The following is a 25645-nucleotide window of genomic DNA, read 5'->3' on the forward strand; positions in this document are numbered from 1 at the left end:
ATAAGTACGATTTGCAAAGCTGGATAAAACTAAGGCACTAGAAAATTAAAAAGAGAGATTTATTTTTCCCCTTAAAATTGAGCTCAGTTGTAATTTAAAACTAACTGCTTTAATTATACAGAATAACTGGATTAGGCAGAGGTTTGCATAGTTTGTCGGAATCAGAATGTGACAGTTCGTGTTTGCTGTTGTGTTCTGTTGCTAGCAGGAGGTGCACACACACGTACACACGCACAAAGCAGAGAGAAGATAGAATATAACATGGACACGATTCAGAGGAATTAAGGACTTAACGTTATGTAAAAATAAATCCTCGTACATACATATTAATGACGAGGCTTCATAGAAAAATGTATGCCAAATTTGGCTTTGAGAAGAATTAGGACATATATCTACTTGTAAGTCACCCTCCCTTTTTCAAATCCAACATATTTTTAACATTCACTGCAGTTAAATATACAGTGTCTGGTACTGGCTCTATCATCCTAAAACTACAGTCATTCCTGACCACCCTCATACCATAGCTGCATACCACCAGCACTATTATTTTATTTTATTTTTTTTAAATCTATCCTATTCTTGAACTTAGATTTTAAAGGCGATCTTTTCCGGTCTGATTGTAAATAGAGAGTAGCCAGAAAAATAACTTCAGTGAAAACACAGCAGTGTCAGTGAATTTTAGTTTGATTCTGTCCCCTGCAGAAGGAGGCTCCAAGTGTCAACATACTGCCATCTCTTTTAAACGACAGAGGAGGAGCAACTTTAAGATGTTCTCCTGCCACACTGAGACAGTCTTGCCGAGGTGATCAGAAGCAAGGGAAGAGAATGACTGTCTCACGTGGCCGTTTGTCGCCCCACCTCCGTGCCACCTAAAATCATCTCCAGGATACTAGGTCTGCATTTGGAGAAGCACAGTACTCAATCTCTATTTGTTGAAGCGTTCACCTGTACTCTGAATTTCTTGGGTGGTTTTCCTAGACCATCCTGTGACTTCTTTTCTGCTTAGTAAATCTTCCCTGCCGGCTTGCAAAGTGTAGTGCCTGAGAAACAGTGCGTGATTTTGTTGAAGGTGGACAGTCATGACAAAAGAAGGGAAACATTTTCCTCCACGGCTAACTCTGTCTCTTGAATTATCTGAATAAAACATCAAATGGAAGCATTAATTCTTGATGGGGACACCAAAGAAAGCGCCATACGGAAGGAAACATTTGAAACAGGCCCTTGATTTTCTCTGAATGTTATTTTGATATACATTAGCATTTTATTATAGCCTTGAAAAAGATGAGATCACAATTATTGAAGTTCCCAGGCCACAAATAAATAAAATGAATAATTCATTCATCTGATAAATTTCAGTTGCGTATCCAATGTGTAAAACACTACTAGAGGCCAAAGATGAATAAGTGAAAGCAAAGACCTTACCCTTAGGATGCACACACACTTGCAAGGAGGGAAGTCATGTATATTCATAATGAATATGAAATAGAAAGGAGGTAACCCATAGATTCCTTCTTTTTGGAAAAACCAAAGATGTTCATGGCAGAGATGGCTTTTGAAATGGCCTTTGAATTTGGCTATGAAGTGCTTGGAAGTTCAGGACTGTGGTGGGAACATAGGTTCTAAGAAGGCATAAAAGGAAAAAGAGAAGAGAATGAAATCTATAAATATAGGTTGAGTCAAAGGCAAAAAATCTTGAAAATTAAGCTAAGGGAAGGGAACTTCAAGACACCAGAACATTTGGAAGAGACAATATGAAAACTGGACAAAGAATGCTCGTGAGCTGCCATCAGTGTGACCCAGCTCCAGCAGTTACCTGGTTTTGGGCATCCCCCTTGTAAGTTTCCAACTCTGGAAAGAAGGGATCTGATTGGCTCAGCCAGAGTCAGGTGCTCATCCCTAAATCAGTCAGCTATGGCCAGGAGGGCAAGTTCATGTACCACAGACATGGCTACTGGAGGCCAAACCAGTACATGGAGGAGGGGCCGAGAGAAAGGATTATCGTCAGCTGGAAACTCATGTACACCCACCTCAGAACAATTCTGTGTAGTAGGCATTGTCATCCCCATTTTACAACTAAGTAAAACTGAGACTCAGTACCATTAGGTAACTTGCCTTGTGGGGTGGAGAGAACCTTGAAAATACAAAGGAAAGAAGTTAAACCAATCTATCGCTGAATTCTCAGTTGACCAGGAAGTAAGTTCATCTGAAAAGAGAGGGGCAACTTAATGTCTCAACAAGAGATTTTTTTAGAGAGATTCTTTAAGAGGCTGGAAAATTTAGGAATAGTTTTCTTTAAAAAAAAAAAATTACCAGTCCTAGTTTAAGTGGTTCTTTGCACAGCTGTATACTTAGCAAAGAACAAGTTATTTGTATTTTTGAATTCCTCTTTCTTGGAGACAGATGGATGGTCTGATGCCATTCTCAAACAGCAGGAGTTGGGAAGGGTATGCAGGTACACTAGGATGGGGATAGGCAGAAAGGGAGGGAAAGACAGGTTAAGGAACCAGATGTTGTCTCCTACCCAGTCAGTCAGAGACAGCCCCATCAGTCCTCTTACTGACTTGTGTAACTCCTAGAACTACCTAAAATTTCCACACCACTGGATGGAAGTGAAAGATGTGGGCTAGGGTTTCTCAACCTCAGCACTATTGACATTTGGGAGCAGTTCATTTTTGGTTACAGGAGGTTACCCTGTGCATTGTAGGATGTTTATCAGTATCCCTGGACTCCCAGAAGTGCTAAAATATTCTTAAAAGTTATAAGAGGAAGAAAAGAATAGGATAAAATCTATAAAAAATAAGCTGAATAGGTGCCAGTAATATCATCACACCTGGTTGTGACAACCAAAAAATGTCAACAGACACTTGCCAAATATTTCCTAGAAGGGGGAGGGTAAAATTACCCCCAACTGAGTACCATTGATTTAACTAATAGTCCTTTTTATCTGTGATATCAAAGCGTTTTATTTCCACTGACTGAAATAGTAGTTTAAGAAAAGAATCGTTCAGCTGTGGGAAGTCACAGTTTGTGTTCATTGGCCTTGCGGGCAGTATCATCAATGAACAACTATATTGAAGGGTCTGGTTGCCTGGCGGTTAACTCAAAAAAATGGCCAGTCTGAGATCTAACCCTCTTCATATTCTTGTCAAATAGGGACCAAGGTACAGCTAGCAAGTAAGGAAGCTGGGAATTGATTGTAAATCAATTTAGGGCTTTATTCTTGAGTCCTGGTATCTTCTTACATGCTGAAAATAAGTAGAAATCCATTCCAGTCTAGTCCATTTCCTGATGGTGTCCAGGGATGGAACCTGATTAAATTGATTCCATCAGAGGACATGGAAGGATTGTGTTTCAGTATTAATTAAATACTAGGGAGTTATCAGCCACTAATAAGGACTAATCCAGTGGCGCTTTCCATTCAAAACTCACCTCCCTGCCCCTCTGTCTCCCTAGTCTCAGTTTCAGGTTCTCCAAAGCATGAGACCTGGAATGGCTGGGCTTTGACTTTGTGCCTTTGTCTGGCACGGTCAGCTCTGGACAGAGCCTTGTGGCCTAGATGTGACCACAGGAGCCCCAAGTCCACCTCACATAGAGGAGACTCCTCCTAGAGAAGGGAGATGGAAGTTTCTTGAGATACACTTACCTCTTCTATCCCTCTTATGCTTTTGTATAAAGCAGAATCAAGGTCCATTTTCTTAAAAAAACAACCAAGGTGCATTTTTAAATTACACATGAATGTTAGCACTAGTTACAGTTCCTCTTAATTATCAATGAACTCCACTTGTTGAAGTAACAAGGTAATTAAGAACGCAAGGGACCTGGTGCATTGTTGAACATTTCCACATCGGCTGAAGTATTTCTGCAACAAATAGAAATGTGCTTGGGAACAGGGGATTGAAAATCCACCGTGGCTGAGTGTTAGCCGAGCTCTCCTTGGAAGGCCGCTAGCGCCAGAATTGGGGAAGCATTCACGGCCTGGGATTGCCATCTAGTGGCTAAATCCTACCATAACTTCCTTTTTTTCCCCTGGGCTTCAGGAATCCTTTATTTGTGTCTTATTGCTGAACAAATGATAAAACAGGCCGGTGTATTCTTGAAGCCCAGCTCGGGGATAAACAACAAAGAACTCTGTAACAAGAAGGAACTAGGATCCCTAAAAATACCAGGACAACCTAATGCTTGGCCCTTTTCCTTTTATTAAACACTTTCGTATTTCATCCTTCATCAAGGAAATAGTAGCTGTCTACCTTTAAAGTCCTAGCTAAAATAGGAAAGCCTACAATTACCACGTTCTGGGAGACACATCAGACGTGCATATGCATCTAGGCCTGATCGTTTCGCTTTTGGAAGACGTTTCATATCCCAGGGGGGAAAAACCTTAAAAACAAATGTCTGGAGCACAAGTAACAGTACGACTCTGTCTTGTGCCCTGGGGTATATCCACAGCACCAAGAACTCATCCAGTCACATAGTCGAAATGTAATAAATACTTGTTGAGAGTGGGGGGGTATGCAGAAGTCAGGTACATATAACTCCAGCTCATCTGTCTTCTACACCCAGACTCTCTGAGACATGGGAGGGCCTACTTAGCCCTGGGCCAGGTTCCCTGAGGATACACACCAGCTCCAAACCAAAACCAACACAGGGGAACCAATTTAAGAAACTGCAGGGTCCGGGTGACTGCAGAAGGAGAGAGAGATGAGGGCAGGCTGGAATGATCGGGAAAGGTGCATGAGCCCCAGTGGGATTTGTGGAAGAGAGGAATGAGGAGCCTTTACTGGTGGAGAAAGCAGCCTTAGGAAAGGGCTAATTTCATTTTTTTATTGGTATACAATTGATTTACAATGTTGTGTTAGTTTCTGCTGTACAGCAAAGTGATCCAGTTTCATATACAGTAAAACCTTGGTTTGCGAGCATAATTCATTCTGGAAACATGCTTGTAATCCACAGCACTTGTATAGCAAAGCACATTTCCCCATAAGAAATAATGGAAGCTCAGTGGTTCGTTCCACAACCCAAAAATATTCATATAAAAATGATTGCAATACAGTAACATAATACAAAATGATAAAGAAAATATAAAGAAAAATAAACAAATTTACCTGCACTTACCTTTTAAAACCTTCGTGGCTGGTGTGAGGGAGACAGAGAGGGGAGGGTTATTGTGTAGGACGACTTTCACTGTCACTAATGGAATCACTGCTATCTATTGGCTCAATGGAATCTTTTTGTTTTCGTGCAGCTTTAACAAGGAACCTATCCAATGACACTTGTTTTTGCCTCCTTTTGAGGATTTCGCGGAAATGTGACATTGCATTGTTGTTAAAGAGGTTCATTGCTTGCACTGCTACAGCCTTATTTGGGCGGTGCTTTTCTACAAAATTTTGCACTGTTTCCCACATTTTACACATCTCCCTAATCTCATTTGAAGTGAGGGATTCCTCTGCCTTTTTCTCCTCCTCCTCTGCAGACGAGATCTCCTCCATAACCTCCTGCAGTTGCTCTCAATGCAGATGCATCAGTTGGTCGGTGGTCAGCTCCACTGGCTCAGGTGTGATCGTGTGACGTTCGGCATCGCGTACTCTCGTGTTGCAAGACATTGTTCGTTTATCAAGTTAAAATTTACTAGAAATGTTTGCTCATCTTGCAGAACACTTGCAGGACAAGTTACTCGCAATCCAAGGTTTTACTATATATATGTGTGTGTGTGTGTGTGTGTGTATATATATGCAAGAATATATATATATTCTTTTTCAGATTCTTTCCCATTATGGTTTATCACAGGATATTGAATATAGTCCCCTGTGCTCTACAGTAGGACCTTATTGTTTATCTGTATCATTCTATGCATAGTACTTTGCATCTGCTAGTCCCAAACTGCCGATCCATCCCGCCCCCTTAGGAGAGGTTTAGAAGCGAGGGGGACTAGTGAACTTGGGGGGAGTGAGGTCACTGTTAGGAGTGAGGAAAGGGGAGTTCAGGTCATTGAGATTCTGCCAACCCAGCGCGCATCTTCACGCTTTGAAGGCTGCGGTTCTGCTCCACCTGGGTGCACCCACAGCTCTTAACTTCCTGTAAGCCACTCTTTGTACTTAATGGCAGCCACTTTTTGCACCTCTGCTACCTACCTTCCCTTCAAGTAAAGGTCCTCTGGATGCAGGAATGGCCCCAGCTGGGTTCCAGAATGTTACATTCAAAGTCCTCTTCCAGAAAACTCTGTGCCCGCCCCCCCCCCCCCCCCCCATCCAGAGATTTGTCTGTACTTTGTATTCACACGGGAGTTGGGAGAATCTCCAACATCTGGGGCGGAAATGAAATGACAGAAACAAAGATGCTGGACCCAGAAAGGAATGTTAAGTTCCTCCAACCCAGCCCCCTCACTGTACAGATGCGAGAGCTGATCAGAGAGTGTGGAGCTTGCTCGGAGTTGTGCGGGACTCCAGCAGGGGCTGGAACCCAGGCCTCCAAACTCTCCATCCTGTGCTCCTTCTAATTTGCCGCCCTACATCCTGAGAGAGGCACAGGGAGCTGGGATTCCTCTTCTATTCTGGAATTCCTGCTCCGTCTGGAGGCTGCCCTGGCAGGTTGCGGGGCCGGCACTGCGAGGAGAGAGGGCTGTTGGCTTCAGCGGGTGCCGCCCTTTGTTGGATCCCAGTTTCGCTTCCCAACAATAGGCCATGTGTTTCTAAAAAGATGACTCTGAAGTCAAGCTGTCTGGGCTGGAATCTCAGCTTCACTCCTCACTAGTCTGGCCACCTGCAAGTGGATTCTCTGATGTTTTGAGCCCCGTTTCCTGCTCTGAATGTGGCAGAGATAATGGTACCGCTCTGTAAGGCTGCTGCCTGGATGAAACAAGACCCTGGGTGTAAAGTGTTCCGCGCAGTGGCCAGTGAGTGTTCCGTCAGTGCTAACTTACTATTATTGTTGCTGTTCTTTCGTCGAATGACCTTGATCCACTTGCTTAAAGACTGTAAATGTCAGTGTCTGTAAAATGGGAGTGAAAGCTCCACCTTACAATGACAGGGGTACTGATTTAATGAGATCCTGCAGGCAAAGTGCTTCGCACAGACCAGACACATAGTAGGCCCTCAGTCAAGGTCTTTCACAAGTGAGCCATTCGACAGTCCTAAATGGTAGCAGCCCCTCATTCCTACCTGCCATGCCTGCCCTGCAAAGAGGAGAGGACCGAGTCTGTCTCGCTAAGTGATTCTCTTTTCAATCGGTTTAAACAACACCTAACAATATAAACATCCCAGTTCCCCAAGAGTAAAAAAACAATCAATAGCACCCAATAAATAATGAATGCCTTTTTGTACATCAATAACAGTGCAATGCTCCAACCACACAGAACAATCCTTCTACCACCAAACATGCCCAGCAAATAAAGGCAACAAAAAATCCATAATCATAACCTCAGGCCAAGAGAGGCGTCCTTAAGCAGTCTCTGTCCACAAATAGTGTATTGATGAGCTCTGACAAGAGCGGTCACTGGGGGAAGGGCATAAAATACTGCGTACGGAATAGTAGCTAAATGTCTCCTCTCATTAGGGAGACGGTAATGCTTCAAAAAACAAAAACCAAAAAAGATAGGGCACCAAAACGTTTTTTCAAATCGTTGTAAGTTCTCAGTATTCCAAAGAGGCAGAAGGGACAGATGCAGGGGTCAGAAATCGCCCAGAAGCACTGGCTTTTCTGATTGCTGTCATCTCTGTGATGGGGGCAGAGGGGGCGTGGGAGCTGGAGAAAGCCTCCCCTCCCCTAAGCCTCGACCTGAAAATGTCCCACGTTAGAGACGTATTACTTTGAATGCAGGCCGTGCTTTTCCAGCTGGAACACGCGTGGAACCCAACGTTACAGAGTTTAGCAGAGTTCTTCCTCTCATATCAGCTTGCTGGTAAAATCGGAAACATTTTTATATTGGAACCAAAAGAAAAAAAAAGCATGTTATGGGGTAGAATGCAAAATGCATCGGGTTTTTTAAATCAGTGACTCCGAATAAGTGCTTGCAGAGTAGTGTTTTAGCCCTCCTAGGGCTGCCAGGCTCCTAGGAGTTCAAGTTTACCCTTTATTGACCTCCACCATTAAAAAGAACTGAACTGAAACACCAGGTCTCTTGGGATCCCACTTAGGCTGTACATACCTTTGTGGGGAAATGAAGGTTAGACCACAGGTCAGCAGACTTTTTAGTGAAGGAGCATCTAGCGAATACTTCAGTTTTGCAAGCCACTTAGGCCTTTGTCACAACTACTCAACTGTGCCTTTCTCATAACAAAGCAGTCACACATGATGTGTAAGTGAATGGGCGTGGATGTGCCCCAGTAAAGCTCTGTTTACAAAACCAAGCAGCCGGTCTGGTTTGGCCTATGGGATATAGTTTGGTGATCCCTGGGTTAGACCATTCCTAGTCATTGTTAGCTAAGTAGCTTAGATTATTGTACAACTAATCTAGAAGGTGTGCTCCATGAGAACAGGGACCTTTCCTATCTAGTACTCCAGTTACCTACTGCAGTGCCTGGCCTGCTGGGGGCCAATAAATGAGTTGAATGAATACATAAAGGAAATTTGGGGTTTTCAGACGAATCTGTATTCTATTAAGAACCTGAAGGACTAGAATTCATAGCAAGCAGGTTTGATGAAGAATTAAAGTTCTCAAGAAATGTCCAAATGATGGAGTGGTGTGGACCCAGTTTGAAGAGCAAAACATCAGACTCTGATCATGGGGCTGCAGGCATCTGAAAGGAAAAGGTGGATGAAACGTGGGAAGAAGGAAATGAGAATGGAACAGGCAGGTAAAGAACTACAGGTAGATGGGATTTTGCTTTACTTCTGCTGTTGCAGTTAACAGAACTCTGTAATAGGCTTAGACTAAAAAAGGATTTCATCATTTCATTTAACTGAAGAGTCTCAGGCAGTAGGCATAGCTTGATGCAGATGCTCAAATGATGTCAGCAGGTGTTTCTCCTTCCCTCAACTCTGTCCCTGTGGAGTGTCTTCATTCTCAGGCAGCCTCTTTCCTCATGGAAGCAAATTGGTTGCTGCCAGTCATTCGTGGGTTACATTCGATGCATGTAGTAATCCACAAGGAAAAAGCATCTTCTCCCCTGTGTTTTAGCCAAAGTCTTACATCTGACTCTTTCTCAATCAGCCACGTCAAAGATCCACCCCTGAACCAGTCATCCTAGCCTAGGAAATGCAGTGTCAAGAATGGCCACCTCTCAATTCAGGAGTGGGGTCAGCGTCACTCAAAATATATGAGCCAAGGTCAGGGAGAGGTGGTTTCCGAGGAAGAATTAGAGTCCTGTAACTAGAAGCAGGGGCAAGAATGTGGAGCAGGAAAAAATAATACATGTCCATGAACTTCACCTAGTTCACTAAATTTCTCTGGGCCAACTCTGCCTGCCCTGTGATAGCTCATTCATCACACCAAACCTACAAATTTCTACCCTTTGTCCAGCAGCCTAAGTCAGCCATCCTCCGTAACGGCCATCCCTTCTCTGTGAAAGTGCAGGACAGATTCCATGTGGGTTAGATTCTGTAACAGAGCTCCCGAACAGCCTTCTCCTCTGAAGGATTTTCAGTACTTCCCTTCCCTGTATACGCCCTCCGCCCATCCATATTTTATCTATTCTTAAGACGCATTCTGGCTGCACCCACCCCCACTGTGATGGACTCCCAAATCACTGCCACCACATCAATCTTACTCTCCTCTGAACCACAGTATTCATTACCTCTGTTACCTATTTATTAGCTGACTGTATTCTGCCTTGGGACATTTCTTGAACTATATTAAATTGTTTATTCCTCAGTGCAGTTCTTTAATTGTTCAGGTAATTACTCCATTCTTCAAATGAACTAGGACAAAAACTGGGAACGGGACATCTTTGTGGTACTTCAGAACTTAACCTTGAGATGTGCAAAGAGTAGATTACCAATTATTGTTTTCCAAGAGATTGATCGCACATTTTTTTCCAGGGTGACAGGTTATCATAAAATCATAAAATTTAAGATGTCATCTTTTTCTCTAAGACTTTTTCCAGGATTAGAACATTTGAATTTTAAAAAAATATAGTTTTAATTTTAAAACATCCCAAAGTGTATTCAAACAATTTTAGTAAAATGTGGACCTAACAGTATACAGATAGACCACAGCTCATGATAAACACCTGTGGAATTAGACACTCAGAAGCTGCCCTCAGCCTTGGCGAAGCCCTGGACATCTTACCTGTAAAACAGAAGTAGTCATATCTGCATCATAGGGCTGTTGCATGGGTTCTTGGACCTGCTGTCTATACAATGCTGAGCATCGTGTCTAAGACATAGTAGTTAAATGTTGTTGATGGTGAACCGTAAGGTAAACGACAGGCTTTGGGTGATTAAAAAGAAAAAATGTTGTCGACAGTGTACAAAATATGTGGAATTGCAGACAAGATGTGCTGTAACGTGATCCATGATTACAGATAGAGCACTGGCTAACCAAGGTCCTCCGTGATAGTTGGATGAGACTTCGGACTTTGGGGAGAGCTTCTGGGACAGCATGAATGTATTTTGCCTGTGGGAAGGTCTGGAATTTTAGAGGCCCAGGGACATAAGGTCATGGATTGAATGTTTGTGTCTCCAAATTCAGACACTGAAGCCCTAATCCCCCACGTGATAGTATTTGGAGGTAAGACCTCTGGGAGGGAGGGAGGTCATGAAGGTGCTGCCCTCATAAATGGAATTCGTGTCCTTATAAAAGAGACACAGCAGCGACGATCTCTCTCTGCCGTGTGAGGACATAACCAGGAAGAGATCTCTCACCAGACTCTGAATCCGCTGGTTCTGGGACTTCACAGCCTCCAGAAGAGCCAAACAAAATAAATGTTTGTTGTTAAGTCACCCAGTCTAGGGTATTTGTTAGAGCAGCCCAAGCTGACTACGACACTGACAGTATGCAAAAATGTAGAGTGACGTACAAATGTGCTGTAATGTGAACCACTATTACAGATAAATATTAGCCACTCTGAGGTCCCTGGACACGACCGTCAGATTGCCACCTGACTCCTCATGGTAAGGTATGGGTGTGTCAGTCATGTCAACCATCCTGCGACACCACGCCTGTAGGAAGGGCTAAGTCACATGTCAGTCACTCACTGTGTCACGTAATGATTCTTTGGCATTTTTTTCCTCACCCTTCCTCAGAACATAGCTCTGCTTTTGCCACACTCTATGAAGGGGAAGAGAAAGTTTCAACGCCCTGAACATCACCAATGTCTGTGCCTGACATAAGACAGAAGAAAAAGAAAAAAAATCCATCTGATCCAGACAGCTCTGCATTTCACATTAGGGACACATGTTGAGTTTTTAATGATGCAAATAATTCATAAAATTTTACAAGCAATCATGATGGATAATGAAATTATCACCCCCCCCCCCCCCCCCGCTTAAAGTGATGAAATTAATGACCACAATGCCATAAATTTTCTTGGATGATTGATGGAGGGAATAAACCTGATTTTATTGTGCTCATAATGAACTGCCAGGGCCTAAGCTACAGATCGGAGGGAGGGAGGGTGTTTGCAGGCAGAGGAAAAAGACTTCTGTGGGGGGATGTGCTCTGGAGCTTAACAGAAGAGCAGTGTGGTATTGATTCTGCTCTCCTCCCTCATGGGCAGGGAGGTGCAGCTGTGCGGCAGTGTGCACTCAGGAGGGCATGAAGTCGTCTTCCTATGTATGTAAATCTGGAAGCTGGGAGGGGAGGGTTTAGGACACAAATGGATGCTGGGAATTCTGATTTTGAACAGATTTGCTTATCGCAACATTTTACTCAGAGACAAATGTCTTTCCCCTGCTCCCTCCATTCCCCTCCTCCTCCCCCCCCCGTCTTCCTCCCCCCTTCCTCCCCCTCTTCCTCCCCCCCCCCCCCCCACCCCTTCCTCCTTTTTCTTCTCTCTCTCCCCCCACACATACCCCTGGGGCTGGTCTCATAATCTGTTGGTTGCTGAGTATTTCCCACAATATTATGAAGCCATCCCATTAATGCAGACCATTCTTTGTTCAACCACATCCATTCTCCAGGAATCGGGTGTACGTTCGGGTCTCAGACATGCGTCCTGCATCAAGCCTTCTTGACTGTGGCTGACCTCCTCCCACTCAGACATGGGATAGTCAGCATTCATTCAACTCAGGTTCAAATCTGAGTGTAATGAATGAGATGATTCGTGTAAAAGTCCCTAGAACAGCGTCTGGCACGTAATCAGCTCTCAGTCAGAGCTGTATTGTTACCATCACCATTTGCTGGGGAGTGGGAGAGTCACACATAACTTCCCACTAAGCGTCACTATTGTAGTCACTCTTACAAAATCGTCCTTCCCCGAGCCACTATTTCAGCGTGCCCGTTAACAGCTCGCAAGCTAGAACATATGTGTGGTCAGCATCTCAAGGAGACTGAGTAATTATTCTTTCCTTCCTTCGAGGGACACCTAATATTGAGGGGAAATCTGTGGTTGGGAGACCAGGGCCTGTCTGCTTGTTCATCTTTGTGAATCTTAAAGTGTTTGCTGTAGGCCTGTTTGCTGTTCATGTAGCACTCTGCTAAAGACCAGAGACTCCACAGTAGTTCACAAATATAGCCAAGCAGCAAAATCACCAAGGAGGATTGTTAAAAATAAACGCTCCTGGGTAGGCTCCTCTTTATATAAATGTTTGCATAGTTGATATTGGGGCCTGGAAATCTCTATTTTAGTACCTCACCCATCCTCCCTCCAACTCATGATTTTGAGTCCTTTATCTTATGGCGTCTAAACTATCACGTGCTCCTTGGCCTGTCCATACACAAATCTATTGTGTACGTTCTTGCCCAATTAGCATCCTAAATTACAAACCAGCCAAGATTTACTGAGGACTCTCAGTGGTACCTGCCACCGGGCTGAGCCCTCAGCATTCATTGTCTCATTTAACCCTCTTAACACCCCAAAGAGGTAGACATTGTTTTATGGTCCCATTTACAGATGGGAAATTGGAGGCTCAGAGGGATTAGGAGACTTACCCAAGGTCACACAGCTGATTAGTGGTCTGCCACATCTGTATCTACGTCGATGCCTGACAACAAGAAACCAAGATGTGTCTGATTTCAGAGCTCCAGCTCCTAAGTGCTACGTAATAATGATTACATCATTATGTACACATTATGTTAACACATTATTGACTGGGGGGATTTTTTGCAGAAACTGATGCCTCTGGCCATAATGTGTCTCTGGTCAAAAATGTGTTAATACCTACACAATAATCATTACATCCCTTCCCTGGAAATATTTTAACTCTAAAATAATAAGTAAAATAAAAAATAAAATAAGTACACAATCAAAAATAATATTGGATTACACCTCTCTTAAATTTGACCTTTGTCCACTAGTTGATGGCGATTTGATTCAACTTTTATCCATTTTTTTATACATTTTTACAGGATGGTCTGGAGGAGTCCTTTTAGTGTGTTTAATATTATGTGCACAAGAGTCCCAAAGTAAATGTAGCTAGGCCCTGTGGAGGACCCCTGTGGTCAGCACAAGGAGAGCCAGGTTTGACTGGGTGTCAGTATACCATGGACTGGGTGAGTGGTGGTGATATTTCTCTGCAACTGAGACGTGTCACTTTTCCAGAACAACTCTCTGGCTCCACATCGGGCCTGTGCCTCTGCACTTGGTCTCAAGAGCAATTTCCCTGATGCTCTCAGACAATACCTCAGTCCTTACTGAAAGGCATTCGGCCAGCTGGCCCATTCACCATGTCCCGTTGAGACTCCTGGCATTCATGACCACTCCCAGTGGTTTCTCACAAATATGAAACAAAGAGAAAAAAGAACACATCCACCAGCCAGTCCCTGGGGGAAGAGACAAGCACGGCTCCCAGGTGTCCTCAGGGATCCCTCTCTGTGGGATGGTGGGAACCCAGCCCAGGAAAGCAAAACCAGCAACAGCTCCCATAATCCCCTCTCTCAAAGGCGGTGGCTGGCTGCTTGGAGGGCAGCCGAAGCTCTGAGTGGCCATCCCTGAACCCCAAAGTGCGGCTTCTGTGTGCCCACCACAGCTTGGGGGCCCACTCGGACAGAGCCACAAATGTTGGGGGCGCTCAAGGGTTGCAGAGGTTGGCTTAATGCCCACCACTTTCCATGTGGGAGGCTTCATCTGGAATGCCTTTGATGTGGCTAGGGCTTCCCCTGGGAGCACTTGACCGCAAGTGGCGTGAGAGACACTGGCTGCCTGCCTTGGCCTTAGGAGGTGTCGACCCTCTTGCTCCTTAGGAGACTTAGACAATGCCTGTGACAGCCTTCATCAGCACACTTGGGCCTGAGTCCAGTTCTTGCACTGTGGAGAGGCTGCCTCAGTTGACACTGGCAAACGGGAGATTGTTTTATGAGGACCTATGAGCTGGGAACTGTTTTTTCAAACTAACAAGGTCATTAGGCGGGTGTTTACTGAGTGACTGCAATAGACTTTTTAATAATATGAAAGGACTATGAGATGCGTCTGAGCTCTCCAATATGTGCTATTTTAACTGAGGGCTCTGGACCAATCTATACGATGTAGTGTAGAACCAGGATGATGTGATTAAACACCAGATAAAGGCACTGTATCAGTTATCTGTTGCTGTGTAACAACCTGTCTCAAAACTCAATGGCATAAAATCACAGTCATTTGTTTCATTCACTCATCTACTAATTGGTTGGGAGTTGGCTGGTTCATGTCAGGCTGTGGCTGGGTGGCTCTGCTTCAAGCTATGAGTCCGGTTGGCCTTGGCTCCTCCCTCTGGGTTGGGCTCAGGCCTGCTTCATGTAGACCATTGTGGGATCCAGGTTGAAAGGTCCACAGCTTCCTGGAGGAAGTCCTGCTCATGGTGATGATAGAGGCTCAGGAGAATAAGCACAACCACTCAAGCACATTTCAAGCCTTTGTGTCCATCACATTTACCCCATTGCCCCAGGAAAGTCACCTGGGTAATTTCAAAGTCAAATTTTGGGATTACACACTCTGCCCAGAAGGAGACCAAAGCAAGTAGTCACATGGACAAACCCAACACCAATGGGGAAGGAAGAAAGCTTTTCTCCTGGAGAAGGTGTGAAACAGTAAATCTCTTTGAATAATACTCTGATATACCCCCCAGGGTCAAGAAAAGGCCAGAGAAGGATGATAAGCAGGGTAGGGGTGAGGGGAAGTGTTTCAGGCACTTTGAGGGAAGGAAGTCTTGGGACAGTGAGAGTAAGCTCGCAGCTTACTCCTTTGCCATAGCTACCCAAAACATCAGCCTAATTCAAGTCCCAATTTTGTTTTGCCCAGGCTGAGAAAACACAAAAGCCACTGCTCAGATGGTTTTGAAAACACTTGCAAAGTCAGCTCACATCTTCATGTTTGGTTCTAGTGCTGGCACTTGGACTAAGTTGTTGTGTATCTCTGAGATGTCTTGAATAATTATGGAGAGATTATAGATGACCAGGCTGGGTAGCATTTTCTCATCTAATTCTAAGAAGAGGATGCTAAGAGGGAAGCATTATTAATATCCCCATTTTACAGGAAAGAAAATAGAGGCCACAAGACATTCAGTCACCTGCTTAAAGTCACTTGGGTAGACAGTGGCACAGCTGTGTGTAGAAGCAGGCTGCTAGACTCCCAAGCCTACTCTCTTAATCCTGAACTCCCCGGAGAAGGGGAGCTGCCCTTTGTTGAGAATTTACAGTGTATCAGTGCTTCTTTCACGTAACTGGGGGACAGGCAGGTAGGAGGTCCTGTAAGGTAGATACTGTTAATGTGCCCGTTTTATAGACATGAAAATGAGATGTGAGAGGCTAATAAATTGTCTGAGATAATAAAGCTGTTAAATGATAAAAAAAATTAAACAGCCTGACTCCAAAATTCATCCCCACTGCACCAGCTTCCTCATTTGTAAATGAGGGGCTTGGCCACAGTGACCTTCAGGGCTCCTGTTAACTCAGAGTCTGTTGCTCTCTCTCTCCCAGTTGTTTTTCCTCATTTGGTTCATGCTCTTAGTAGAACTGGCTGGAATGCAGAGGGGTTTGCAATGCATTTTGTAATTCACCTGGCCAGGTTTCCTGACAGCTTTAGCCTCTCTGACTGTATACCCATGAGCCTTTTGGAGGCTGTAAGGTATCCTAAGGCAGGTTGAAGTTCTAAAGACACAATCAACTATAGCGCCGCCCAGTTGTTTATGAGAATTACAGGTTGAAAGCCTAATAACCAGCTCAGGTTACAAGAGCAATTATACGAAGAAGCCCAGTGTGAGAAATTACATAGGAGTTGGCTGGCTGAGTCACAGAGAGGAGAAAGTGAGTGAACACATTTCTAGCAACCTCCTGCAAGCGCCTTTTTGATGTCCACCATGCAACGAACAGTTCCTTTTTTGTAAGAATCCCTAGGACCTTGGAATAAACAGATGAATAGAGGAAGGCAGCTAGGTGATGGAGATGCAGGAGAACCTCAGATTGGGGACATAGCCAGTATTTCCAATGACAAAAACTCACCCTCTTTCATAATGACAGAGGATATCTTTAGGCCAGGCTATAAACTCCATTGCAGAGAAGGCAGCCCTGACACTCAAGCCATGCAAGGTGCGGTCATCTGTATGATTTAGCCCATGACAGCTCCTCCCCACCCCACCCCAGCCCCACAAACCCCATGACGCCCAACCCCAGGCCTGCCCCACCCCACCGCACCAGCACCGCATACCACCCCGTCCACCCTAATCCCACACCATTCTCTTACTTAGCTCCAACCTTGGGTTTCCCATTTAGATTTTCTTTCTGGCCATCTCTATATTTTCTTATGAGTCAGCCTCCAATGAACAATATAATCTAAGCAGTAACAGCTAGGATCTTGACAGGTCCAGGCTCTAATGGATTTCTGGTTTCCAGCTTGGCATGTAAAGAGCCTGGAAGGCGTGATTTTTTTTTTCCTCACGACAAGAAAAAGGCTGAACAAATGGAAAATTAGCAACTCTTCTTAGATCCATCAGAGACTTTTCGGTCACAGGGCAGACCGCTGCCCCCAGATTTAGAGAGAGCGACAGATACAGAGAATCATAGCCCACTGGAGCGGAAGACCGAGAGAAGAAACTGCTCCTGGAGCCGTCGGGGTTCCGTTTACCCAGCACATCACTTTCAACAAAAGTGATGAAAAGACAAAAAACACAGTTTGAAGAGACAGAGCAAGCATCAGAACCAGACTGAGATATGGCAGAGATGTTGGAATTATCAGACCGGGAATTTAATCAGTTATGATTAATATGCTAAGGTCTCTAATGGCAAAAAGAAAAAAGAAAGAAAGAAAAAGAAGACAACATACGAGAACAGAAGGGTATTAGAACAGAAAGATGAAAACTCTAAGAAGGAATCAAGAGAAAATGCTAGAAATCAAATACCCAGGCTCTTGTCTTTAGGACAAAAAAGAATCAACATATTAGCCTCCCTAAACCTATTATAGAGGTAAGTAAATTGAGACCCTACCAGTGGTTTGTCCAAGGTCACATAGCTAATGAGAAAATTAGGATTGATACACAGATCTCCTGTATTTGATCTCCTCTGGCCTTTATTGAATAGGCATTTATCGAGTGCTGCTTCTGCACTGGGCAGAGCTGAACATTGGCCTACAACAGTGATGGGCGTGGTCCCTGCCCGTATAACGCTTATAGTATTGAATTCTCCTGTGCTTCCTCTTTAACCATGCCAAACAATGCAAGTCCATGAGAATCCAACATGGTTCAATTTTGCTTTCAACTTGAATCTCATCTCCAAATGTGCATGTGTATGTGGAGAAAGTAACAATTCATTGGATTCATCCTTTCAGTACATGCTTGTTGGACATGGGCCACGTGGCAGACACTGCACTAGATTCTGGGGACACAGCCATCCTCGGACATAGCAGGGAAGCAGATACAGATCCCTGCCCTCGGGGAGTTTACATTCTAGCAGGAAGAGACAAACAAGAAAACAAAGGAGTACCAGTAATAATTGCTTCTTGGTAAAGTTCTAACTGGCCACTCTCTGTAAATACTCTGTGTAAACTACCCACCCTCTCCCTGGCACTCCTAACCTTTCTTTTCCGTGTGGTTGGCAGTTCCTTTGACTAAGTTGGAAAAGCCTTAGAGGAACAGATGTGAGTGGAAAATGGTAAAGCTGAGGTTTGGACACATTTGATTTCCAATTCTGGGAGAGGAGCTATTCCAGTGGAAATGTCAGGTAGGCAAATTGAAGCCTCCATCCCTCCGCCTCCCGGACAACCCAGTTTCTACAAAGCAAATGCCTCATTTATGTAGATAAGAGGTAGTTCAGCTTTTCTAGTACATGAAAGGCCCCGAATCACATCCTATCAATTAGTTTGCGTGAAACACACTGCGATGGTACAATTGATTCACTTGATGTAGAATATCATGCCAGCTGCCTGAAAGGCAGGCCAAAAGATTTTAATGTAGTTGTCTCCAGGCAATAATTAACTTTCCCTCTTAGCAACGGGACCAAGGGACTTTCATTCCATGAAATGACACTTCTCCCTTGTTAAAGCCTGCAGTTAATTTTATGAACCGCACCAATCTAACATCCAGCTCACATGAGCCATATACCTTGAATAAATGCAAATCCAGTCTCCGTGGCATGAATGATGGCCTTATGCTGAGCATCACCATGGCAACTAATGACATCATCCCCCAACACCAAACTGCACACAATCAAATTCTCCAAGGGTCCTTATTTGCCTAAAGTGGATGCGTTCTTGGCTTACTCACATACGCATTGGTAAATACCACTCTGCTGTCAAAGGTTTGCCGTGGCTGTGTACTGTCGTTTGGGGAGGTATATTCCCTTTGTGGCAAATGTTGTTTTTTGTTCATGAGGGGGTTGGGAGAAATTCTAATGAAATTACTGTGTGTATTTGATTAGCAACATTTGTTGATAACATATGGTCTGAGGAGGCTTCCGCAAATACGAGGCTTTAAATAGTAAACAGAGATGTGACTGCAAGGGAGCAGATGCTCTCCAAACACACAGTAGAAAGTTGCTTTGCCCGTAGATTTCTCCCTTCCTCCACCCAAGCACATCCCTCTCCCTTATTTTCTCCCTCAGGTCAAAGTATTCACTTTCAAAGCAGTGGCGCTATGGAACAGATTCGGAGAAATAATGTGCTGTGACTATAAAAGTCATCTCCACCCTCCCCCAAATATGAATTATCTGCAACTCTTGTTTATTATTTGATGTTAATAATGATGTAGTGTGACTGAATGAGTCAGCCAGCTCAAGTGGATCTGGAAGCAGCATTTGGGCACCACATGTCTGAAATGCTGTGATACACAATCCCCAGTTTTCCAGTGCACCAGGAGTGCTAGCAAGAGCTCCAGGAAGAATTCAGAGCAGCACACTGAATCGCCATGGGCTGAGCTCTCCTTGTAAGTGCACATTTACAGTTTATCTTTGTGGATGCGCTCTGGTGAACATACTTCTAATCTGCTAATGAAAACAAAAGTTCTCCCATTAGACTCAGCCGGAGATTTAACTGTGTATGTAACAGGGGTCAACAAACATTTTCAGTAAAGGACCAGAAAATAAATAATTTAGGCTTGTTGGCTATAAGGTCTCTGTCGTAACTGCTCACCTCTGCTTTTGAAGTGCAGAAGGCGATTTGTAAATAGAGGAGCATAGCTGTGTCCTAATAAAACTTTATCGATGGGCATTGAAATTTGAATTTCATGTAATTTTCATATGTCCCAAAATATTCATCTTCTTTTGATTGTTTTCAGCCACTTAAAAATGCAAAAACCATTTTTACCTCATCAGCCCTGCGTAAGCAGATAGGCAGCCAGGCTTGAACCACAGACCGTAACTTACCAACCCCTGGTCTGTAACTCTAAAATGGAAGACTTACTTTTTTTTGATGCTTTCCGCGTGCTGGGTATTGAGCTTAACACTGTAAACACAAATAGCTTATCGCCTACTTATCCTGCCGTTGACCCTCTGAGGCCGGTGCTGTTCTTATCCCCAGTTACAGATGTGAAAGCTAAGCTCCAGCTCACACCTAACAACTGTTATCATTTCTGGATGTGACATCACCCTAAGAAGAATGTAACATCCGTAAGGGCAGCGCTGATACCTCATTCATCTTTGGGCCCACAGCAGCACCTAATGCAGTGATTTGCACGTGGTAGACATTCAGAAAGTGTTTTCTAAATGCAGGGCAAAGTAGAGGTCTGAGCGCTCAGCAGTGGATATCAGAGCTTCATCCAGCACCAAGTGCTCATGTCGGTTCATCAGCTGGACTGTTCTTCTCTTTGTTCTCCACCCTCTTGCGAAAGCTATTTGCTTTGGAATGAACACACGTGTGTCAATACGTGTTCCTTCACTTTTGGAGATGCCACTATCGGGGATTGCATTTCCATAGTCTGTGCTTGTGTTGCTTCTGGTTGAAAAGACCAAAAGTGATAACAGTAGTTCCTTTTGTAACTTGGTGGTGCTTTCCAGCATTATACCGTTGGCATCCACATTGCTTCCAGCCCTTGGCCTCATGAGCTAACCACTCCTTGAGCTTCAAAGACCTGTGCCCTGCTCCTCAGAGTGCTGTCCTTGCTGCTGTGTTTTCTGGGTTCCCTCTTCATGCTGCCAGCCACTGGGGGAGAGTTGGTGTGCTCTGACGAAACATCTAATCCTCAAGGAGATAAGCCCTCACTTTGGCTTGAAGGAGGCAGTCACACTCTTGGATATTTCCTGTGTGGCATCTCTCCACAATCCCCTGAATCTGGTGACATGACTATTCTGAGTTTGTCACATCTTCCTAGTGATTGAACAAGTATTTTTTGTGTGCCAGGCTCTGTGCTTGGTATAATAGATCGAAACAAACAAACAAAAAACCCAAAAAACACTATGCTCCTTGCCCCAGGGTATTCACCATCTAGAGAGAGAGCCAGATACACACACAGATAATTGTCAAGCTACTCTCTAATACTGGGTTATGAGTTATGCAGAAGCAGTAAAGCTCTGTGGTTTAATGCATGGGCTTTGGGGTCAGAAACTCTGAGTTTGAAGCCCAGCTCTGTGATAGCCTGAAACCCTGGCCCAGTTGCTTAACCTCTCCAATTTCTAGTTTCTCCATTGATAAAGTGGGGATGACCACAGGATATACCTTACAGAACTGTCAGAAGGATTAAATGAGATAACCCATGAAAAGCACTCAGCCCAGGGCCTGGCAGACCATAAGCACTCAATAACTGGTGACTACTTTTGGTGCTTTTGTGAGCTCGCTGTACAGTGTGACTATAGCAGCAGATATGGTAAGATCAGCGAAGTGAGACACGTCACCCACTTGACTTTATGTACCTTGTGTTCAGAGAGAAGTTAGTTAACCCTCCCAACTGCTGCTAACCATAAATACTGTCAACCTCTGGTCTTTTCAAATCAAGGTGGAATTTTATTTCAGTCCTGGTAAACTTTTAAGAAGAGGTATTCGTCTTAATAGCCACAGTCAACGCTCAGCAAAGGAGAAGAAATGAGCAGATAAGAATGCGACAATGAGAAATAGATTCGTGAATCAATGTGTAGCTCCACCAAAAGGCCCAGGTCCCACCGTGGACTGATTGGCCTGCAGGTTACGTAGCGCTCTGTGACATGTATCGAGCATGTGAAAGAAATCCAGGGCAGCCCAGAGTCCCATCCGTTTTGAAACAGAACTCTCCATCTGAGCTACAGGGATAATGGATGCTAACTGGATCCAGACATGGAGGAACAAGTTGGTGGCCTTTGGGAGCGAGGCAGCATGGAGGCACGGTTAAGAGTTTGGGTTGTGGACTCGGACTGCCATTTGCTCCCTGTGACCTTGGACACATTACTAACCTCTCTGAGCCTCAGTTTCCTCGTCTGTAACTGTGAGGGTAATAGTTATAAGCATTTCACAGGATGGCCAAGAGGGCTCAAAAAGATAAAATACAGGTATGACCTTCTAACGTTTTGGAGATAGGAATGTGTGACTAGCGCATAGGAAGCTCTGGATAAATATTGGCTATCTTTGTTATAGTCGGGTCTTTCCACGGCTGGAAAAAAAACAGAGTGGACATTCTCATGATTTTTTTTTCCAAAGAGGAGAGTGGCAGGGGAAGTGCTGATACGTAAATCTGCTTGGGGCTCCTGTGAAGAGGAAGCATTGACACAAAGAAGCCGGGAGTGGTTTTCACAGCGTCCTGTGACTGTGGCGACCTCCCCTGCGTGGCCCATCCTCTGGCCGCACTAAACAGACTGGGTGGTCTCGCGCTCAGAGCCTGACTCATGAGCTTGTGACCCCTGCGGCTGCACAGGCCCCACACTCAGACCACTTGATTTCGTGCTCTGCCTTGCTGTCTTGAAATTCGTAATTATTTTCTCTTTGCCCTTGAGTCAGTTAAGTGGGGTCTGATGGAATGATGAGCATGTGTGTGAGCGGAGGAAATACTCAGAGAAAAGAAAACACTGTATTTTAGTCTCTTTCATGGCACTTTCCCCTGCTTTTTAAAGAAGGAGCCTGCATTTTCATTTTGCACTGGGCCCTGAATATGACATCGCTGGTCCTGATTAGACTGGGGACTTTCTCTTTGTGTCTGCTCCACTGGGCCAGGTCACCATTTTGAAAACTGGCCGATGAACTGGGATTCAGTAGTGACCTAGCAACTTGAGGTGAGCCAGGGGGCATGGGTAGGAAGCCAGGAGCACAGCTGCAGGCCTGGCAGAAAGGAAAAGCAAGTCACTGTCCAAATGGATAGGGGTTGCCAGGGCAGCCTCCAACGGCTTGAACTCCATCTAGCTGATGGGGTCTCAGAGACCTCGCCCTGCCCCACGGTCTGTCATGTTGAAGGCATTGTGAGCTGAGCATCCTTGGGTAGCGGTGGGGGTTCAGGCAGACTGGGTTCGTGCCTACTGAACAGGCCAGAAAATCCCTACAAACCAGTTTCAAGGACACGGTCACAGGGATCCAGTGTGGGGAATCCCCAGGGACCTGGGACCAAGGTCTCTTTGTGACTTAGTGTCAGAGCATCTCATTCCAGAACTCTCTTGGTTTCCAGCAGGAATCTTCTTTATCTGCACGATCAAGCATGATAAATGCCCAGAGAGATTCATAGCACAATTAACCATAAATAATAATGATCAAGTTTTTTGCCAAAATTGTTAATCATTAATAATATGTTATTGATAATCAAAACAATAATAGCAGCAAGAGCTGTAAACTGAGAATTAAAGAGATTTGGGTTCCAGCCCAACTTGATCACAATTCACTGGAATAAAATGGATACGATCTTGAGGTTCTTCTCAGTTTTCTCATCTGTGAAATGGGCACCATATGAACTGTTTTACCTTTTACTTGTGTAGTAGAAAGAGCAAAGTCCATCTTGCTTGCCCAGCAAAGGGTTGGATACTTAGTAGGTGCTTAATAAGTATGTGTTGAATGGATAGCCCAACGTATCAGTGATCATCACTGTTACTAGAATACAACTTATATATCCTCATTTGGGGAAAGGAAGGTAGCCAAAGTTTGGGGGGCTCTTATCCGGTTGCAAGCCTGCTGCTATTTACTCTTTATAACTCTTCTGTGAAATGGTATTATTTTATAGCTCAGAAAACTGAGATTCAGGGACATTAATTAACTTGCCCCAAGTCCTACAGTTAGTGACTCATCGGGATTTGAACTAAGAATGTTGGGTTCAGAATGTTATGCCTTGTCCCATCACCTTTGCTAGAGCAAAGGCTCCCTTATCTTAGGAACTTGCTGCAGTGACCAGAATTAGGAGCTTCCATCTGTACGTCTCACATCTTGCTGTTGTGTTTGAAACCTGTCTCGCGTCCTCTTCGCGTCCGCCCCCTTTCTCTCTTGTGGCTGCTGTGCTTTCTCAGTGGCTCTTGCACGCTTGGATGCCTGTGGAGGTGGGCATCCCCTTATTTCCTTCTGGTGTTCTCGTATCAACTCTCTAGAGCCCTCATGTCTTTGAGTTTAGTTAATAGGATTTATTCGATTGAGTGCAGCCATGAGACTAGAAGTCAGGGTTCCACTGTTTACAAAAGAGGAAATACAAACAGCCAATGAACACAGAGTAAAACAGTCAACCCTGCTCTTAATCAAAGAAATGTCCATGAGAGCGACAGTGACTAAATCGATGAGAAGAAAAAGTGAACAGGAACAGGGACACGCAGAGTGGGCAAGAAGCCATATGATTTGTACCCTCCTTCCCAGATGGTGGGAGGACCATCACCACCTGTGTAGAAAGCACTTGGGGAATAGGTGTTCCAAGCCTTGAAAGTGACCATCAGTGAGCACAGTTCCTGCAGCCCTGTCAGACCACCATCGTGTTTGCTGGTAAATGAAGGAAGAAATGGTCTTCCATCTAACTCTCTACTTCCCAAGGAAAGAAACAGAGATAAAATTAAAAAGTAATGTCCAGCCCAATCTCAATAATAGAACAATGGTTAAATAAATTATGATGCATCCATTAGATATAATATTATAGTCATTAAAAGTAATATTTAATGAATGATTTGCAATATGGAAATTGGCCATTATATAGGCAAAAGGAAAAAACATTTCTGTACGAAATTATATCTATTCCTGTTTCCTAGTTCTGTAAAAGAATATATATTTGTATACTTTATTTATTCAACAAATATTTATTGTGTCTTCTTTGTGCTAAGTACTGGGTATGCAATATAAACAAAACACACAGCCTGTGTACTTATGGAGCTTACAGACTATTAGAGGATTCAGCTATTAAACAATCACATGGGTAAATCAATCATTACAAATCCAGTGATTGTGAGGACAGAAAATTAAACAGTATGTTCAAGAGAGTTTAACACTGGAAACAGATTAAGACTGAAGATCAAAGGACATGTTCTCCTGGAAAGTGTTATTTAAGCTGAGCCCTGAAGAGGTAGCCGGGTGAAGAGTAGGGTGGGGAGAAGAATGGCCAGCAGAGGGGATCGTGCATGCAGCCGCCGTGAGGTAGCACAGTCAGGGGCCCCGTGAGCCTCACGTGGATGAGTGGGAGACCCAGTGCAAGGGAGCAGATGCCATGAAGGGCTTAGGGCAGGGGCTCAGATGCAATCCAGTTGACACTTCCTGAAGATCAAGCTGATTTCGGGCCCAGCATGAATGGAGATGGCTGTGTAAGAGTCATGCTGAGTGAATGAAAAGGTCACATATGAGGAGCCCATCAGGGCCTCCTGTCAGCCCAGACTGGCACTCTACCCAGATGCTAGGTAAGCCAGGCTCTCCTCTGGGGAGATCTGCTGGGATTCCCAGAGACCAGTGAGTGGGGAAGGCTGTTTCCCACATCACGTCCTTCCAGCTTCCATTCCTCTTTAACAGGGCTAGTCTCCGACCACTGCTCTATTCAACATATCTTTGAATGCCAGTGGTAATGGGGCTCCCTCCCCACTACTATTGAGGGCTCATTGTAAAGTCAGGTGTTAGCTCCGGCCAAATGAAGCCCCATCTCAAAATCTAGAAGAGCAGTTTCCAAGAACTAGGGATTCAAAGGCTGCAAGGAAATGTTAGTGGTTACCTTGAAATCCTTTGTAGGGACAGCTAATGCATGGGGCAAAGTTCTCACCAACTCAATTTCATGCTAATTCCAAGTGATTCCTTCTAGTGCTCTGTGAAGACCC

General features: G+C 44.4%; 1 protein-coding gene across 17 annotated transcripts in view; it reads left to right on the top strand.

Moving 5' to 3' along the window:
* CADPS (calcium dependent secretion activator) overlaps positions 1-25645 on the top strand; it is a 451700-nt gene that overhangs the window by 240497 nt on the left and 185558 nt on the right. The window lies entirely within an intron of this gene.

The sequence above is a fragment of the Hippopotamus amphibius genome, chromosome 13, assembly GCF_030028045.1.
Source record: "Hippopotamus amphibius kiboko isolate mHipAmp2 chromosome 13, mHipAmp2.hap2, whole genome shotgun sequence".
Classification (NCBI taxonomy): Eukaryota; Metazoa; Chordata; class Mammalia; order Artiodactyla; family Hippopotamidae; genus Hippopotamus; species Hippopotamus amphibius.